Genomic DNA, 8,893 nt, shown 5'->3' with positions numbered 1-8,893 from the left:
CCAGTAGTAGTTTCCGATGCATATCTGGAGGCATTCTGTAATCTGTGGACTATCAGAGTGTTGATGAAACACAGAAATTGCATCGGGATTGAATACAACAGTCACCATGCGAACTTTCCTTAATGGGAGTAATGTCTCAAACAGTCTACGCTTTGATCGTTCCCTGGAAGACCAGTAGAAGCTTCCGATGCACATCTGGAGGCATTCTGTAATCTGTGGACTATCAGAGTGTTGATGAAACACAGACATTGCATCGGGATTGAATACAACAGTCACTATGCGCACTTTCCTCTATGGGAGTAATGTCTCTAACAGTCTACGCTTTGATCGTTCCCTGGAGGACCAGTAGTAGTTTCCGATGCACATCTGGAGGCTTTCTGTAATCTGTTGACTATCAGAGTGTTGATGAAACACAGAAATTGCATCGTAATTGAATACAACAGTCACCATGCGCACTTTCCTCCATGGGAGTAATGTCTCAAACAGTCTACGCTTTGATCGTTCCCTGGAAGACCAGTAGTAGTTTCCGATTAACATCTGTTGGCATTCTGTAATCTGTGGACTATCAGAGTGTTGATGAAACACAGAAATTGCATCGGGATTGAATACAACAGTCACCATGCGCACTTTCCTCCACGAGAGGTATGTCTCAAACAGTCTACGCTTTGATCGTTCCCTGGAAGACCAGTAGTAGTTTCCGATGCACATCTGGAGGCATTCTGTAATCTGTGGACTATCAGAGTGTTGATGAAACACAGAAATTGCATCGGGATTGAAGACAACAGTCACCATGGGCACTTTCCTCCATGGGAGTAATGTCCCAAACAGTCTACGGTTTGATCGTTCCCTGGAAGACCAGTAGGTGTTTCCGATGCACATCGGGAGGCATTCTGTAATCTGTGGACTATCAGAGTGTTGATGAAACACAGAAATTGCATCGGGATTGAATACAACATTCACCATGCGCACTTTCCTCCATGGGAGTAATTTCTCAAACAGTCTACGGCTTGATCGTTCCCTGGAATACCAGTAGTAGTTTCCGATGCACATCTGGAGGCATTCTGTAATCTGTGGAGTATCAGAGTGCTGATGAAACACAGAAATTGCGTCGTGATTAAATACAACAGTCACCATGCGCACTTTCCTCCATGGGAGTAATGTCCCAAACACTCTACGCCTTGATCGTTCCCTGAAAGACCTGTAGTAGTTTCCGATGCATATCTTTAGGCATTCTGTAATCTGTTGACTATCCGAGTGTTGATGAAACACAGAAATTGCATCGGGTTGAATACAACATTTACCATGCGCACTTTCCTCCATCGGAGTAATGTCTCTAACAGTCTACGCTTTGATCGTTCCCTGGAAGACCAGTAGTAGTTTCCGATGCACATCTGGAGGCTTTCTGTAATCTGTGGACTATCAGAGTGTTGATGAAACACAGAAATTGCATCGGGATTGATTACAACAGTCACCATGCGCACTTTCCTCCACGGGAGGTATGTCTCAAACAGTCGACGCTTTGATCGTTCCCTGGAAGACCAGTAGTAATTTCCGATGCACATCTGGTGGCATTCTGTAATCTGTGCACTATCAGTGTGTTGATGAAAGACAGAAATTGCATCAGGATTGAATACAACAGTCACCATCAACAATTTATTGCATGGGAGTAATGTCTAAAACAGTCTACGCTTTGATCGTTCCCGGGAAGACCAGTAGTAGTTTCCGATGCACATCTGGTGGCATTCTGTAATCTGTGGACTATCAGAGTGTTGATGAAACACAGAAAATGCAACGGGATTGAATAAAACAGTTACCATGCGCACTTTCCTCCATGGGAGTAATGTCTCAAACAGTTTACGCTTTGCTCGTTCCCTGAAATGCCAGTAGTAGTTTCCGATGCACATCTGGAGGCATTCTGTAATCTGTGGACTATCAGCGTGTTGATGAAACACAGAAATGGCATCGGGATTGAATACAACAGTCACCATGCGAACATTCCACCATGCGAGTAATGTCTCTAACACTCTACGCTTTGATCGTTCCCTGGAAGACCAGTAGTAGTTTCCGATGCACATCTGGAGGCTTTCCGTAATCTGTGGACTATCAGAGTGTTGATGAAACACAGAAAATGCAACGGGATTGAATAAAACAGTTACCATGCGCACTTTCCTCCATGGGAGTAATGTTTCAAAGAGTTTACGCTTTGATCGTTCCCTGGAAGACCAGTAGTAATTTCCGATGCACATCTGGAGGCATTCTGTAATCTGTGGACTATCAGCGTGTTGATGAAACACAGAAATTGCATCGGGATTGAATACAACAGGCACCATGAGCACTTTCCTCCATGGGAGTAATGTCCCAAACAGTCTACGATGTGATCGTTCCCTGGAAGACCAGCAGTAGTTTCTGATTATCATCCGGAGTCACTCTGTAATCTGTGGACTATCAGAGTGTTGATGAAACACAGAAAATTCCATCGATATTGAATACAACAGTCACCATGCGCACTTTCCTCCATGGGAGTAATGTTTCAAAGAGTTTACGCTTTGATCGTTCCCTGGAAAACCTGTAGTAGTTTCCGATGCACATCTGGAGGAGGCATTCTGTATTCTGTGGACTATCAGAGAGTTGATGAAACACAGAAATTGCATCGAAATTGAATACAACAGTCACCATGCGCACTTTCTTCCATGGGAGTAATGTCTGAAAGAGTCAACACTTTGATCGTTCCCGGGAAGACCAGTAGTAGTTTCCGATGCATATCTGGAGGCATTCTGTAATCTGTGGACTATCAGAGTGTTGATGAAACACAGAAATTGCGTCGGGATTGAATACAACAGTCACCATGCGAACTTTCCTTAATGGGAGTAATGTCTCAAACAGTCTACGCTTTGATCGTTCCCTGGAAGACCAGTAGAAGCTTCCGATGCACATCTGGAGGCATTCTGTAATCTGTGGACTATCAGAGTGTTGATGAAACACAGAAATTGCATCGGGATTGAATACAACAGTCACTATGCGCACTTTCCTCTATGGGAGTAATGTCTCTAACAGTCTACGCTTTGATCGTTCCCTGGAGGACCAGTAGTAGTTTCCGATGCACATCTGGAGGCTTTCTGTAATCTGTTGACTATCAGAGTGTTGATGAAACACAGAAATTGCATCGGGATTGAATACAACAGTCACCATGCGCACTTTCCTCCATGGGAGTAATGTCTCAAACAGTCTACGCTTTGATCGTTCCCTGGAAGACCAGTAGTAGTTTCCGATTAACATCTGTTGGCATTCTGTAATCTGTGGACTATCAGAGTGTTGATGAAACACAGAAAATGCATCGGGATTGAAAACAACAGTCGCCATGCGCACTTTCCTCCATGGGAGTAATGTCCCAAACAGTCTACGGTTTGATCGTTCCCTGGAAGACCAGTAGTTGTTTCCGATGCACATCGGGAGGCATTCTGTAATCTGTGGACTATCAGAGTGTTGATGAAACACAGAAATTGCATCGGGATTGAATACAACAGTTACCATGCGCACTTTCCTCCATGGGAGCAATTTCTCAAACAGTCTACGGCTTGATCGTTCCCTGGAATACCAGTAGTAGTTTCCGATGCACATCTGGAGGCATTCTGTAATCTGTGGAGTATCAGAGTGCTGATGAAACACAGATATTGCGTCGGGATTAAATACAACAGTCACCATGCGCACTTTCCTCCATGGGAGTAATGTCCCAAACAGTCTACGCCTTGATCGTTCCCTGAAAGACCTGTAGTAGTTTCCGATGCATATCTTTAGGCATTCTGTAATCTGTTGACTATCCGAGTGTTGATGAAACACAGAAATTGCATCGGGTTGAATACACCATTTACCATGCGCACTTTCCTCCATCGGAGTAATGTCTCTAACAGTCTACGCTTTGATCGTTCCCTGGAAGACCAGTAGTAGTTTCCGATGCACATCTGGAGGCTTTCTGTAATCTGTGGACTATCAGAGTGTTGATGAAACACAGAAAATGCAACGGGATTGAATAAAACAGTTACCATGCGCACTTTCCTCCATGGGAGTAATGTCTCAAACAGTTTACGCTTTGCTCGTTCCCTGAAATGCCAGTAGTAGTTTCCGATGCACATCTGGAGGCATTCTGTAATCTGTGGACTATCAGCGTGTTGATGAAACACAGAAATGGCATCGGGATTGAATACAACAGTCACCATGCGAACATTCCACCATGCGAGTAATGTCTCTAACACTCTACGATTTGATCGTTCCCTGGAAGACCAGTAGTAGTTTCCGATGCACATCTGGAGGCTTTCCGTAATCTGTGGACTATCAGAGTGTTGATGAAACACAGAAAATGCAACGGGATTGAATAAAACAGTTACCATGCGCACTTTCCTCCATGGGAGTAATGTTTCAAAGAGTTTACGCTTTGATCGTTCCCTGGAAGACCAGTAGTAATTTCCGATGCACATCTGGAGGCATTCTGTAATCTGTGGACTATCAGCGTGTTGATGAAACACAGAAATTGCATCGGGATTGAATACAACAGTCACCATGAGCACTTTCCTCCATGGGAGTAATGTCCCAAACAGTCTACGATGTGATCGTTCCCTGGAAGACCAGCAGTAGTTTCTGATTATCATCCGGAGTCACTCTGTAATCTGTGGACTATCAGAGTGTTGATGAAACACAGAAATTGCATCGATATTGAATACAACAGTCACCATGCGCACTTTCCTCCATGGGAGTAATGTTTCAAAGAGTTTACGCTTTGATCGTTCCCTGGAAGACCAGTAGTAGTTTCCGATGCACATCTGGAGGCATTCTGTATTCTGTGGACTATCAGAGTGTTGATGAAACACAGAAATTGCATCGGGACTAAATACAACAGTTTCCATGCCCACTTTCCTAAATGTTAGTATTGTCTCTAACAGTCTACGCTTTGATCGTTCCCTGGAAGACCAGTAGTAGTTTCCGATGCACATCTGGAGGCTTTCTGTAATCTGTGGACTATCAGAGTGTTGATGAAACACAGAAATTGCATCGGGATTGAATACAACAGTCACCATGCTCACTTTCCTCCATGGGAGAAATTCTGAAACATTCTACGTTTTGATCGTTCCCTGGAAGACCAGTAGTAGTTTCCGATGCACAACTGGTGGCATTCTGTAATCCGTGGACTATCAGAGTTTTGATGAAACACAGAGATTGCTTCGGGATTGAATACAACAGTCACCATGCGCACTTTCCTCCACGAGAGGTATGTCTCAAACAGTCTACGCTTTGATCGTTCCCTGGAAGACCAGTAGTAGTTTCCGATGCACATCTGGAGGCATTCTGTAATCTGTGGACTATCAGAGTGTTGATGAAACACAGAAATTGCATCGGGATTGAAGACAACAGTCACCATGGGCACTTTCCTCCATGGGAGTAATGTCCCAAACAGTCTACGGTTTGATCGTTCCCTGGAAGACCAGTAGTTGTTTCCGATGCACATCGGGAGGCATTCTGTAATCTGTGGACTATCAGAGTGTTGATGAAACACAGAAATTGCATCGGGATTGAATACAACATTAACCATGCGCACTTTCCTCCATGGGAGTAATTTCTCAAACAGTCTACGGCTTGATCGTTCCCTGGAATACCAGTAGTAGTTTCCGATGCACATCTGGAGGCATTCTGTAATCTGTGGAGTATCAGAGTGCTGATGAAACACAGAAATTGCGTCGGGATTAAATACAACAGTCACCATGCGCACTTTCCTCCATGGGAGTAATGTCCCAAACACTCTACGCCTTGATCGTTCCCTGAAAGACCTGTAGTAGTTTCCGATGCATATCTTTAGGCATTCTGTAATCTGTTGACTATCCGAGTGTTGATGAAACACAGAAATTGCATCGGGTTGAATACAACATTTACCATGCGCACTTTCCTCCATCGGAGTAATGTCTCTAACAGTCTACGCTTTGATCGTTCCCTGGAAGACCAGTAGTAGTTTCCGATGCACATCTGGAGGCTTTCTGTAATCTGTGGACTATCAGAGTGTTGATGAAACACAGAAATTGCATCGGGATTGATTACAACAGTCACCATGCGCACTTTCCTCCACGGGAGGTATGTCTCAAACAGTCGACGCTTTGATCGTTCCCTGGAAGACCAGTAGTAATTTCCGATGCACATCTGGTGGCATTCTGTAATCTGTGCACTATCAGTGTGTTGATGAAAGACAGAAATTGCATCTGGATTGAATACAACAGTCACCATCAACAATTTATTGCATGGGAGTAATGTCTAAAACAGTCTACGCTTTGATCGTTCCCGGGAAGACCAGTAGTAGTTTCCGATGCACATCTGGTGGCATTCTGTAATCTGTGGACTATCAGAGTGTTGATGAAACACAGAAAATGCAACGGGATTGAATAAAACAGTTACCATGCGCACTTTCCTCCATGGGAGTAATGTCTCAAACAGTTTACGCTTTGCTCGTTCCCTGAAATGCCAGTAGTAGTTTCCGATGCACATCTGGAGGCATTCTGTAATCTGTGGACTATCAGCGTGTTGATGAAACACAGAAATGGCATCGGGATTGAATACAACAGTCACCATGCGAACATTCCACCATGCGAGTAATGTCTCTAACACTCTACGCTTTGATCGTTCCCTGGAAGACCAGTAGTAGTTTCCGATGCACATCTGGAGGCTTTCCGTAATCTGTGGACTATCAGAGTGTTGATGAAACACAGAAAATGCAACGGGATTGAATAAAACAGTTACCATGCGCACTTTCCTCCATGGGAGTAATGTTTCAAAGAGTTTACGCTTTGATCGTTCCCTGGAAGACCAGTAGTAATTTCCGATGCACATCTGGAGGCATTCTGTAATCTGTGGACTATCAGCGTGTTGATGAAACACAGAAATTGCATCGGGATTGAATACAACAGTCACCATGAGCACTTTCCTCCATGGGAGTAATGTCCCAAACAGTATACGATGTGATCGTTCCCTGGAAGACCAGCAGTAGTTTCTGATTATCATCCGGAGTCACTCTGTAATCTGTGGACTATCAGAGTGTTGATGAAACACAGAAATTGCATCGATATTGAATACAACAGTCACCATGCGCACTTTCCTCCATGGGAGTAATGTTTCAAAGAGTTTACGCTTTGATCGTTCCCTGGAAGACCTGTAGTAGTTTCCGATGCACATCTGGAGGAGGCATTCTGTATTCTGTGGACTATCAGAGTGTTGATGAAACACAGAAATTGCATCGGGATTAAATACAACAGTTTCCATGCCCACTTTCCTCCATGTTAGTATTGTCTCTAACAGTCTACGCTTTGATCGTTCCCTGGAAGACCAGTAGTAGTTTCCGATGCACATCTGGAGGCTTTCTGTAATCTGTGGACTATCAGAGTGTTGATGAAACACAGAAATTGCATCGGGATTGAATACAACAGTCACCATGCTCACTTTCCTCCATGGGAGAAATTCTGAAACAGTCTACGTTTTGATCGTTCCCTGGAAGACCAGTAGTAGTTTCCGATGCACAACTGGTGGCATTCTGTAATCTGTGGACTATCAGAGTTTTGATGAAACACAGAGATTGCTTCGGGATTGAATACAACAGTCACCATGCGCACTTTCCTCCACGGGAGGTATGTCTCAAACAGTCGACGCTTTGATCGTTCCCTGGAAGACCAGTAGTAGTTTCCGATGCACATCTGGTGGCATTCTGTAATCTGTGGACTATCAGAGTGTTGATGAAACACAGAAATTGCATCGGGATTGAATACAACAGTCACCATCCGCACTTTCCTGCATGGGAGTAATGTCTGAAACAGTCTACGCTTTGATCGTTCCCTGGAAAACCATTAGTAGTTTCCGATGCGCATCTCGTGGCATTCTTTAATCTGTGGACTATCAGAGTGTTGATGAAACACAGAAAATGCAACGGGGTTGAATACAACAGTTACCATGCGCACTTTTCTCCATGGGAGTAATTTCTCAAAGAGTTTACGCTTTGATCGTTCCCTGAAAGATCAGTAGTAGTTTCCGATGCACATCTGGAGGCATTCTGTAATCTGTTTACTATCAGAGTGTTGATGAAACACAGAAATTGCATCGGGATTGAATACAACAGTCACCATGCGAACTTTCCTTAATGGGAGTAATGTCTCAAATATTCTACGCTTTGATCGTTCCCTGGAAGACCAGTAGAAGCTTCCGATGCACATCTAGAGGCATTCTGTAATCTGTGGACTATCAGAGTGTTGATGAAACACAGAAATTGCATCGGGATTGAATACAACAGTCACTATGCGCACTTTCCTCTATGGGAGTAATGTCTCTAACAGTCTACGCTTTGATCGTTCCCTGGAGGACCAGTAGTAGTTTCCGATGCACATCTGGAGGCTTTCTGTAATCTGTTGACTATCAGAGTGTTGATGAAACACAGAAATTGCATCGGGATTGAATACAACATTCACCATGCGCACTTTCCTCCATGGGAGTAATTTCTCAAACAGTCTACGGCTTGATCGTTCCCTGGAATACCAGTAGTAGTTTCCGATGCACATCTGGAGGCATTCTGTAATCTGTGGAGTATCAGAGTGCTGATGAAACACAGAAATTGCGTCGGGATTAAATACAACAGTCACCACGCGCACTTTCCTCCACGGGAGTAACGTCCCAAACAGTCTACGCCTTGATCGTTCCCTGAAAGACCTGTAGTAGTTTCCGATGCATATCTTTAGGCATTCTGTAATCTGTTGACTATCCGAGTGTTGATGAAACACAGAAATTGCATCGGGTTGAATACAACATTTACCATGCGCACTTTCCTCCATCGGAGTAATGTCTCTAACAGTCTACGCTTTGATCGTTCCCTGGAAGA

Source organism: Schistocerca gregaria, unplaced genomic scaffold, assembly GCF_023897955.1.
Source record: "Schistocerca gregaria isolate iqSchGreg1 unplaced genomic scaffold, iqSchGreg1.2 ptg000077l, whole genome shotgun sequence".
NCBI classification, from domain to species: Eukaryota; Metazoa; Arthropoda; class Insecta; order Orthoptera; family Acrididae; genus Schistocerca; species Schistocerca gregaria.
The sequence above is the reverse complement of the archived record's forward strand: the minus strand, read 5'-3'. Positions refer to the sequence as shown.